Genomic DNA, 12,749 nt, shown 5'->3' with positions numbered 1-12,749 from the left:
CATAAGTAGCCATTTAAACATGTCTCAGGCCTGCCATTGTAGGGACTGTGTGTGCAGTTTAAATGCCACTTTAACCAGGCAAAATAAATCCTTTGCCAGGCCCAACCCTTCCTTTTTATTACGTATAAATCACCCCTAGGGTAGGCCCTGGACAGCCCATAAGGCAGGGTGCAAAGTATTTAACGAGCATTGGCAAAGCCAATAGGACTCGCCTATCCAAGAGCTATTGGCTTTCCCAGTATGTTTTACTCATGCTGTACACAAGCATGGCTAATGTTCGGCATGGCTAAAAGTTAGTAGGGTAAAGGGGAGTGGAGTGGAGTTGAGTGGAGTGTCATAAAGTGGAATAGAATCGAATGGCATGGCGTAGAGTGAGTGACATGGAGTGGAGTGAAGTGGAATGTCATGGAGTGGCATAGAGTGGAGTGGTGTAGATTGTTGTGGAGTGTTATGGATGGAATAAAGTTTTGTGCAGTGGAAGGGCATAGAGGAGTAGAGTTGAGTGGCGTAGAATGGAGCAGTGTCAGATAGGAGCAGAGTGATGTGGAGTGGAGAGGCATGCAATGTCGTGGAGTGGTATGGAGCAGACTGGAGTGGCGTAGAGGGTGTTGGGTAGACTCTTCCCAGCCTTTGGTGCTTCTTGCAGTGAACACAGCCCTGTGGAATATCTCTTTCAATTCTTTAGCTGTGACTGTTCTTCATATCTCAGATTCCCATCTGATTTGACAAGGGTTTTGTCTAGCCTCTGGGCCCGTGATGAGAATTTGTAAATGTCTGTGGGTAATCATTCGTCATTTTCATTTGTGATTATCCCTTTGCAGTTATTGATCTACTTGCCTAAGATTCATGGTTTTGTCAGTGCCCAGTGCCTAATTTTGAGGTATAACAGACTTCCAGATTCTGGCAGGTCATAATCTTTTTTGAGTTGCTTAAATGAAATGAGCCTCTCATGATCATAAAGGTACCCCATTCTTTTACAACCCTGCTCTGTCCATTTGTTTAGTTATTTGCTTTCAAATTCCAAGATAAATCTAGGGATGCCCATTGTTCGAGAAACCAGCAAGGGGACAGCTGTAAAATCCCTCCCCTTTGCTTCCTTGTGCCAGTCCGCCGTGATAGGTTTTGTAATAGGGAGGAGAAGAGCTCCACGGCTCTGTGTGCCTAGGTTACCAAGGGACCTTCTAGAGATGAGTCCTTGTGATACGTTGATCTGCAAAGCACCAGAAGTTACTTTCCATATTGTTTGTAGGACCAAATCAGATTCCAGAGTGGTGACTTATACAGCATTCGATAATTCACCTAAACGGTGTGTTTTCCAATGTCTTAAGGAATATGAGAGTATGACAGAAGAAACTCGTCCCCCAGGGGAACGCCAATTGTTGATTTCCCAAAGGAAACCCTGCAAAGCAGTTACGCCACCAACCATAGCCCATTGGATCAGATGGGTGATGCAGGAAGCGGGTATAAATGTCTCGCAGTTTGGCGCCCATTCGGTGAGGGGGAGTTATCGCTTCAAAAGCTATTTTCTTGGGGCCAGGTTGGAAGATATTTTAAACGCCGCAGACTGGTCATCAGACTCTATGCGGTTCTATTTTAAACCAGTCATAGACATGGCATCGTTGGTGGTGGATAAGCTTTGAACAAGCATAATCCTCGCCTCTGGTCCTGACATAGAATGAAACATTTTCTAGTAAGCATGAAGGAAAGTTTCAATTCTTTTAAGGACACAGAGGCGAGGTTTATTCCCGCCCAGGGCTCCGTTGGCCCTGTTCCCATCCCGGTACTGTTAAGGAGTGCATCCATCAAGGTGGAATTCTGCCGTATGGTATATGTATGTGCTTTGGAAGCTATTTTAACTGTGGTTGTAGTTCTCTTTGGGAGACACAAAGGATGTCGAAGTCCATTACTGTTCAAATTGTGGTGTAATTACACTATGTTTTAGGAATATTTATCGGTTGTGCATTGAGATCAGAGTCATGGGCTTGTCGTTTGACTTCTTCCAGGTTCCGAAGGTTCCAAAACTAAAATGACAGGACTCGAGGATAGAGTGGTCACAGTCAAGAAAGAGGAGGTGACACAGAAAGCACATGCCCTCGTGGATAATACAAACTATCTATTGGTGGGTTGTGGATGACCTTACTAAAGCACCATGGGCGAGCTAGTTTTTTGTTTATTATTAAGTTGAAGTTGAAGCTGCTGGAAGGAGAAATAAAGAAAGTTGAGCATAATCCTTGCCTCTGAGTCCTTAATAGAATTTACATTTTCCGTTATGCTTTCTAGGAAATTTTTCATTGTAGTTTATAGCTTTTAGTAATTTTAACATAGGTTATATGGTAAACATTATTGACTGGAATATTGTATATACCCTTGACATTCAGAGGTCTGGGGAATTGCATGTATAATTGATTGAAATGGGTTAAGCATTAACTGTATGATTTTGCATTTTTTATGGTATATTTTTAACCGAATAAAGATTATTACTACTTGCTACTTAATACATTTAAATGCTATAAGTGTAATTTCCAAATAAGATGATAAAACTGATTCAAGTTTGGAATATTGTTCTTATAAAATTACAGAGGGTCGTTCTTTAAAGGGATGAGATATTATATAGATTTGAGATAATGTTTTAAAATACTTGCTTTGATGAGATTTTAGATTGATTGAATTGAGTATATTTTTATGTATTGATGATATATTCAATGTAATAATAAGAGAATTTTTTGCATTAAACAGGTCTCAGCGCATGGATAGTTGTGTGGATGACAAATGAATAAGGGATTCCCTATAAAAAGATGAGTATGAAGATGTGAGAATACGAGCGTGTTTCACAAGAGAGATCTATGATTGTTTTTATGATTTTTCTTACTTTAGAAATTTGGTGCCTGTTGCCTGTCTCTGCTCACATGTCTGGGATGGGTGACAGCTGGGTCTTGTGCATTTCCACTAAACAGCCACATACAATGGGAACTTAGGTGTGACCTGATGGGCCATCCTGGCAGGATGGGGTGAAGGAGCTGGGCACAACCTCACTTACACCTAAATAGGTTGTGTCCTGTCCACACACAAAGGGTTGCATGACCCTCTGCAGTGAGTCTGGAGACAGGGCAGGAAGGATGGGGACTCTGTGCATTTCAAAAGCATGTCTTTGAAGCCCCCCCACTTTAAATGCATTACTGGGAATACTTACTGGACCTCAGACACCACCACTTCAGTACACTTCTGGACCTGTGAATACGCTGCCAGGAAGACAGACTGCTGTGCTGCTGAGAGGACTGTCATTCTGCTGGACTGCCACTCTAAAGGAGTTGCTGCCTTGCTGTGCTGACCTGCTTCCCTCTTGCCTGGAGAAGACGAAATGGACCTGGAACCCATCTTGAAGCCAGGACACCAGAGGGACTTAAAGGACTAGACTGCTGGCCTCCTGATCCTGAGCTTCAGGGACATAAAGGAACCAAACAGCTCCTGGACCAAGCTGCAGTGTGTGCCTGGCCCCCAAGTGGTTCCTCTCGGGTCCTGGACCTTTGGTTGGGCTCAGCTGTTTTGAAATTAAGCTTTTGGGCTCTTCGCGACCCCAAATGGCCCCGTTCATACTGAGACCGAGCTACTCGCTACAAAGTTCAGCATGAGCTACCGGCAGCCTGTTGCCTAGTACAACAAGTATCGATAGCCAATGGAAGACTGCCTACGCAAAGCTAAAGCCTGCTCGTCTGCGACACCCGGCCTGCTCTTCGCACCACACCGACCACTGCCCGCAACGCTCTCACACCACCACCCGCAATGCTCTCCTTGCTCTCTGCGATCCTCTCTAACGCAAACGGGACTCTTGGCACAAAACCTGCGAAGGTGAAATTTCAGAGGGACCTTTCTGGGAATTTATCGGACCAACGATCCATCGTGGTCAAACTGAACTTTTGACTTTGACCCGGTTCAGCGCGAACGGATATCCCCAGTTGGCTCTTTACACTTTTAGGCCTTGTTTTACGCTTTATTCTTAAAAAATTCATAGCTCCAGTTCTTCTGAGTGGATTTTTGTTGTTTTGGTCTTGTTTTATTTACTAAATTCAACTCTTTTGTACTAACCTGGTGTGGGATCTTCTAGTATTATGTTTTCACTGTTTAACTGTTAGAAGTGTTGCACAGATACTTTACACACTGCCTCTACATTAAGCCTGACTACTCTATGCTTAGCCACCAGGGGATTGATCACAGGTTAATTTGGGGTTTGCCTGTGCATTACCCTGACCAGGATTGTGTTTGCTGCTTGATCAAGGCTCACACCTCAGTTTACCAGTAACACAATTTCTAACAGAATGTAATTAGTTACCAGCACTATGATAAAAATAGCAGATAAATGTGGCAGTTTATGAGGCTTTCGGTATGTGGGAACTTTAAAGCACAGAGACACAGCAAGAATGGTATGATACATGAACTATCAGACAAAAAAGAATAAGATAAACAAGTTTCTTACATGTAGTTCTGACTATGTAATTTAAGCACTAAGATGCCAGTGTAATCTATTATACATAAGCAATACCATAACCAAGCAAACAAAGACATTTTAGAACATATGTGGGCTATCAAATACAATAAACACTAACCCTTAGCAACAAATTATATTGAGATACGTGAGACAAAATTGTAGGAGGCGTCATATTTTACCCCTGACAGAATAATCCCCAACAGTAGGAGGAATAGAAAACTTCCTTTAAGATGGTTTTAATCAAGATACATTATAGACCTAGAAACCAAGATACCATTTAATTTGAATACAGAGGAAGAGTTAAAAAGTAATTTAGCAAATATGCATGGTTCCCCAAAAACTCCTTCTATTGTTTGCAATTTGATTCCCTCTTCATAAAGTATTTTAATTACATTTAGGATGTCTATATTATCACAGTAGCCTTCCATCAGGACATAGAAGGGAAGAAATGTATCTACCAGAGGAAACTGAGGCTTTACAGCTTATGTGGCATACAGTACAGTTTATGAATAATCTGAGAGTGGAACATGTTAGCCCATTGGGGCTAGACAAGGAAGATTATTATGTCTATAATAGAACTATGGAATAAATAGTATACAAGCACTAAATAAACATGGTTGTATGTGATATCATAGAAAAATGATTTCATTAAATACTATTACCTCAAACCCTATTCACTAGGGGTGGGCGGAACTAGCGGAGTTCACTCCATGGAATTCCGCAGAGTTACAGAAAAACTCTATGAGATTCCACAGAATTATGCCAATGGGCAGAAAGTAGGCAGCTTGCGCTTCTCAAGCTACAATTTAGCTCCATTAGCGTGAGCTGCACTGAATATCAGCGTGAACAGCACTGTTGTGCGAGAGAGAGCATGCAGCCATTTGAGTAGAGGTGGGCTGAACACACGGAGATTCACTTCACAAGTTCCACAGAGTTGCATAACAACTCCATTGGATTCTGCGGAGTTTCTTAAGCAGGTAGAATTGAACATGTTGCATTGCTTGTGCTGATTTTTAGAGCCAAGAGCTTGTTCCGCACTGCATATTCAGCATAAACGGAACCACGCAGTACACCAGAGGATGTTCCTTTTTCCTGCCACTCGAATAGATTTTCTACTCGAGCAGCAGCTTACTCAACGCTCACGGTCGTGACCTTCCACGACCGCCCGCATTGAGAAATCTTGTCAGGAGGCATTCTAGCAGCCAAAACTCCCACAAGGAGATGCAAATTCTTGCTCGCCCTCACCAACTTAACGAGCCGAGCACAAGAAAGAACTCTGAAACGCGGTAGTTGGCAGAGTTTTGCTAGAACTCAGCATTCCAAGCAGAGCGCAGAGTGGGCAAAGCTTTCAAACTCCGCAGGCAGAGCAGAGTTTATTGCCCACCCCTACGTTTAAATTGATTTGCTGCAACTCAGGGTGAAAATGTACTCAAACAGCAGCAAATTTACTCAAGCAGCAGCAAATCTACTCAGAAGCCGGCATTCTGACCACGACTGCTCATGAACACCAGTGAACACCTGTGTTATTTAATCACACCAGAGAACGCTTAATCTTGCTTGAGCTCGCCAGCTCACATATTCTGGATCCTCATGGGAGAAAAATTATTCCTCGTGGTCATTGGCGGAATTTGGTCAGAACTCTGCATTAAAGAGTAACGCAGACTGAGCAAAATTCCACCAATTTTTTGGGAGGAACAGACCATTCCGACTACCCTTACTCTTCACATAAATTTATTGATGAAAATTTATAAGACGAATGGCATTTAGGATTTCTTTAAAAATCTATTCACATAATGTCTTCTTTTCGAAAGTGGCTTTTGCATGTTTATTTTTTTAAGGTGTAAATGCAATGGTTGAAGGTCTTACTTTTAGAAATTGTTGTCAGAGGCAGGTTTTACTTCCGCTGGCATTATTTCAGATTGATTTTACATTGTCACCATAACGTTTAATTTGCTGACCCCTCACCCCTCCTAAACACCATCTATCCCTGATGACCCCATGTCCCCTAAACATCATCCATCCTTGCTTCCCTAAAAACCACTTACCATGCCTAAACTACACCGATTCCTGAACACTAAATGCCATTTCCTACCCCTAAACTCCACTCATCACTAAACCCGTAACACCATTCATGAAACCTAAACTCCATCCATTTCTGACCCCTACACCCCACCCATCCCTGAATCATAAACCCCCTTTTACACCCAAAAATCACCAATCCTTGAACCCTAAAACTCTCATTACCCATAAACTTCACTCTTGCCTGAACCTTAAATGTTCATTCCTACACCTAAGCCAAACCCACCCCAGAGCCCTTAAAACTCCTCACATCCCTAAACTCAACCAATCTCTGAAACCTAAAAAACTCACAATGCCTTAACACCATCTATCCCAGAACCTTAAAACTCTTTTCTACATCTAAAGTCCACCCATCCATGAACCATAAAAAACCCTCACCATCCCTAAGATCCAGTCATCCATGAACCTGAATCGTGGACTTCACCTATTTCTGATCTCTAAAAAAACCTCATGACCCCTGCACTCTACCCATCCCTGAACCTTAAAGACCCTTTGTATGCCTGAACTCCACTCACCCCTAACCCCTAAAAACCCCTCATCACCCCTAAATATCACCCATCCCTGAACCCAAAATGTCCACACTGCCCCTAAACTACACCCAAGTACGTGTGGATTTCTCTTTAAATGATCTTTCCTTTAAGTTTTGATTTATTTGTATTTCCTTAAAATTGCCTGTCATTAAAATTGTTTTTTCATGATCTAATTTTCTGCAATGTGAATTCTTAGTTTCAGTTTTTCCATTAATTCACACACATCAAGTGAACATATCTTGCAAGCCGAAAGGAAACAAATGGCATTAGGAGTGGTGAGATCATGTAAAATTGATTAACAATTTCTGGATTTATTTGGTATTAATTATGCATATTTGTCCACTTGGTCTGTTGTTTGAAACATTTATGAGAACATTTGGTACTCAAGGGAGAATGAGACAGTAATACCCGCATAAGGATACAGTATGTTAGCATGTTGTGGTAACATCAATAGGACAGAATATACAAGGTGATACAGATGAATTGTGTGACATAATCACAAAAGTAACACGATGTTAAAAAAAATGTGGTAAGATCATTTGAACCGTTATCTTATAAGAAACAGAAAACAATATTTCACCATTATATCAAAATGTATTTTAAAGATAACCTTTAGAAAATGGTGGATTGGGGTGTAAGACACGGAGTCCTTTATCAAGCCCTTTAAAAGGATGAACACAAATTTGGAAAGGCCAAAGTGCTTTGTTTGGTAAACTGTGGTAAATTGAATCCATGAATGAGCTTCTGGGAATATGTTATCTTTTTACCATTACTGGAAAAACAGAAAGGGAAATTATTACAGTACTTGCACCGCAAACTCACCACCTTCGTGAGGGTCAAGTAGTGTCCTCATATAATCACGCTTGCAATGTAGTGACTTCCATCTAAATGTACTACCTACTATATAGTGACTACCAATATAAGTGGGTACACCACTGAAATAACTGTTGGATCCCATCTATCATGGCTGTAGAAGTTGTGAGATGCTGTGCCTCATCCCCGCTAATGACCGATATCAAAGAAAACGTCTTACTGGAAGAATACAAGCCAGGTTTCTGAATTGGACTGGTAAGCATGAAGCAGTCCTTCTGTGGAGTATCTACTAGCCTTTGTAACACTCAACCCACAAAGCTGAGAACTAAATCCTCCATCATTTCTTTGAGGGAGCTTAGGAAACTTCATCCTCTTCTCATGCATCTAGCTAACACTCCTCTGCCCCTTGGATAAGATTCTTACAAGTGCACATATATAAAGCTCTCATCAACAGGTATCCTTGATCCTACCTGTTTTACCATCAATTCTTCTCTCCAGCTCATGCTCATCTGCTACTAAATGGTTATTATTTCAAGTCAAGTCAAGAGATACTTTATTTCGGCCTCATAGGGCCATAAAAGCACAAATAAAACATTTAAAAAATACAGTGCAATCAGTACAGCTTTTCCGACATTAAAAATAAGCATACACATTAAAATATTTGATGAATAAAAAAATTGCAAGGTGTAATAAATATCCTAAAAAGGAACAAGTATCTCATCCATGATATACAAAGTCATATATTAGAGAGGCCGAACCTCGGGTCATGATGAGGAAGTAAGATCCGTTGGTTGGACTTGCTCTTTCTTTAAAACTGCTTGGCGTACACACCACATTGAAAACAGATAGCGGGACACTGAATATGCAATGGGCATACTGCTATCATATTTTAGGATCCTAAAAGCCTGTGAACAGTGGGAAGTTCCAAGATTCCTACATAGCTGTCGTAACCAGTGATGTCTTACTTCCTTATAAGCTGGACAAAAAAACTGTACATGTAGGTCAGTCTCTGTACAGTTATTACAGGTCGGACAATCTTTTGTGGTACTGCCCCCCCACTTATAAGTGACGGCACGTAGGGGAAGTGTACCACGCCTAAACTGCAAGTATAGTTTTTGGGCAAGAGACGGCTGTATATCATCTATAATAAGTTCTAAACTGTATTGCAGTTTAACTTCTAGAAAATATGTTGTAAGTGTACCTGTCCTGGGACCCCTCAGTAGTAGGTTGAGATTATAATCCTTGAAATTCTTTATCAAAACCTTCCTGGGAGTTAACGGACATCTGGCTTCAGCACTATCTCATAGATCTCCCATTCCAGTGGATATCAGAGAGTTCTTAATGTGAGTGAGCCAAGATATTTTGCTTGCTCCGTTAAGGTTTGCCACTTCCCTCAGTTCCTCTCTATACATAGATAGCTCTGGGGTCTCCATAGGTGGCGCCAGTATAGCAAGGGTCTGATGGTGACCTCCAGTGCAATTGGGCTAACTCCAAGATCCATTTGATTATTATTTCTATGCGCTGAGTGGTAATATGTTATGGTTCTGGCTCTATATAAAGTGAAATAATACTACAGGGTGTAGTTTGCGCTATAAAATAATATTAAAATTGTAAACAGTGTGTGCATTCCATACCATGAGAGTCTTATCTTCTCTAGGGTTTGTTATCTCTTGTATAGTAGGCTGCTACCTTCAGTCTGAGAGTGGCTGTTAATTGCCAGGGTTACTAGTGTTATTTTCTTCTAAATGCTGTATTTGGTGGCTGTCTTTTCTAATTGTAGCTGACTTCACCCTTGTGGCATAGCCTTCAGCCCTCTAGTATATGTCATCAGCTTCATGGATGGGCATTTTGGGCACATACAGAATCCCTCATCTCTTTTTGTAGTAATGACTATATTAGGGAGCTGGTACTTTGTTGGCTATTACACAGCACTACAAGATACACCAAACACTGACCCACCAGATCCCATCCACACTTTCAGCTTCAGCACTGAAACTGAGACCGTAAGAAAACTGAATGATATTTATCATGTCCTGCACATGCTCATCTTCCTAAACTTGTCAGCAACCTTTCACGTTGTTAAGCACCTGGCACTACCTCACATCTCACTCAGAACACAGAATGGGCTGCAGACATCAATTTCTACATTGGTTCTCCTCTTTCTTCACCCAGCAGGATCAGGCACTGAAGGCTGTCATCCCAAAACCCTCACTGATGAAATGTGACATCAACTAAGAATCCATAGTGTCTCCAACTTTAGTCAACTTTTATTTGGCCACTGCATATCAGTCTAGCTGCTTTGCTTATCCATCAAGAAGCAGATGACCCTCAATTATACCTAAGGGTATCGTCCAGGTATGTCATATTCGCTTTCCATCAAGTCTCGCTCTATATTCAACAATAGATGTCTGGCAACCTCCTAATGTTAAAACTAACTAAACTAAAAAGACCCGGCATTATTTGATGAGTTGAAATTACATAGTTTCTCGTTGCCATAAGAAAAGTTATCGGGTTTTTCAATAGGCAACTTCATCTCACTAGCCTCACACACAGGGGCAGATACTCCGTTATGGCAGGGAAGCCTCGCCCCACCTGCTGCAAGAGAAACAGGCACACACATTAATAAAATGTTAATAAATACCATTTTATTACAATGTGTCACAGGCTTGCACTGCTACAGCGCGGGGGCAGGGGTCGGGGCAGATTAGTGCAATTGCACTATTAATTCAGCCCCCTGCCATTGCACATGTCAGACTGGCGGGCTGTTTAGAGCCAGCCAATTTGGCATGCGCACTTCAGAGCTAGCAATTCCAGGGCTGAGAAACAGCTGAGGTATTGCAGCCACAGGCTCCCAGCCTCAAAATGAGCGCCTGCTCCAAACAGCCCAAAAGGGAGGAAGTCCTTCCCTTTCTGCCCCTAGTCACTGCCAAGGAGAGCAGAGAGACCACAACGAGACCCTGCAAGCCAGCAAACGCAACAAATATGGTGAGTTTTGGGGGAATTGCGCCCCCCATATTTTCGTTTTGACAGCCGCTACTGCTCACCCATAACACATTTACTAAATTAGCCAACCTCTTTCTCCATCACTCACACATTCAAAATGTGCTCCTCTCCTCAAGTTCAGGAATGCCTCGATGGCCTTCCTTACACTCAAGCAATGGTCAGTTCTTGTTTTCTCAGCAGTAGAAGGTGTATCCCTACAGAAGAATGTGGGATCAGTTCCATAGGCCCAGAACATAACTCTAACAAAGAAGAATGAATTAATTTACAAACTTATTCCTGAGATAGCACTTTCCATGTTGTACCCACGCATGACACCTTTGCAGTATGTTCAAATAAAGACATTAATTTATGTTTACTTCCGACACGGTCAATCACAAGGTTTTGATCGACCGTATCAATGCTCCGGGAATCAGAGGCTCTGCTCTCGCACTGCTCAAATCTTTTCTATCGGAGAGAGAGCAATTTGTGGCTGTGGATAGCTACTCTTCCAGCTCTTTCTCTCTCCTATGTGATTTTCCCCAGGGCTCTTTATTGAGCCCTACCCTTTTTAACCTATGGGTCACGGCCCTAGCCAACCTTATCAACTCATCCGGCTTTTCTGTGATCAGCTATGCAGATGACACACAGATTGTTGTCTCTGTGACCAGTACCAGCAGGAATCTGCTGCCAATTTTTGTATGCAACAGATTAGTCACTGGATGACTAATGACTGTCTGAAGTTAAACTCTGGTAAAACAGTGGTATTGCTTTTAGGCAATACTACCTCCTTTTGGTCTCTGGACTGGTGGCTGCCACATATGGGAAACCTACCTCCTCTAGAACCCAACGTGAAAAGCGTGGGGATAGTGTTTGACGATCACCTGTCATTTGATTAGCAGACTAATGTTGTGACCTCCTCATCTCTCTTCACCCTAAAGATTCTGAGAAAGGTTTTTCCTTTTATTCCTTTGGAACTTCAGAAATTAGTGATCATTGCCCTCTTACTCTAAAGATTGTCAGGTCTACTGCAACGTTCTGTATATTGTTCTTGTGTTTGTATACCCTTCATTCTCAGGCCCCTCTTGGAAGTTCGCTCTTCGTTGTAAATTTGTATTTTTACCTGTACATTCCTCACCCCTGTGTGCTGTGTTGGATTTTGTGTTTGTGTACCCTTCATTTTTAGTCTGTGTAATGTTATACTCTGTACCACTTTTCTCTTGTAACGTAACTAGCTCTATTGTACAGCGCTCTGACACCTTTGGATAATGTCCGCGCTTTATAAAAATGCACTAACTAAATAATAAATAAATAAAATTAACTTGCAGAAGCAGCTACACAACAAGTTACAGATTCTGCAGAATGCCCCAGCACGATTCTTGGCAGGTATTCCCAAGCATCAATCTGCCTCCCAGGCCTTGGTCCAACTCCACTGGCTACCGGTGCATAAGCACATAGGGGCAGATTTACAAGCCCCTTGCGCCACTTTTGCGTCTCTTTTCCCATGTTAAAAGTGATGCAAAAGTGGCGCAAGGGGCTTGTAAATCTGCCCCATAGAATTTAAGGCATTTTGTATTGCTTTTAAAGCCCTGCATGGCATTGGACCCGAATATCTAAAAAGGAAATTCATCTGGTACTTTCCACCAAGAGCCTTGGGCTCTGCATCAGTGCACAATCCGAATGTCCCTACATTTAGGAGAGTCCATTGGGGGAGGCAGAAGCTTTGTTTTTGGTACTGCCAAAGGTTGGATTACCCTGCCTTTACATTTGAAGACATGCACATCCCTGTCTTCTTTCAGGAAACATCTTTAGACTTGGCTTTTTGATCTTTAGATTAGTTCTTATCATGTCTTCTTTCCCTTCTG

The sequence above is a fragment of the Triturus cristatus genome, chromosome 12 (assembly GCF_964204655.1).
Source record: "Triturus cristatus chromosome 12, aTriCri1.1, whole genome shotgun sequence".
NCBI lineage: Eukaryota > Metazoa > Chordata > Amphibia > Caudata > Salamandridae > Triturus > Triturus cristatus.
Note: the sequence above shows the minus strand (reverse complement) of the source record.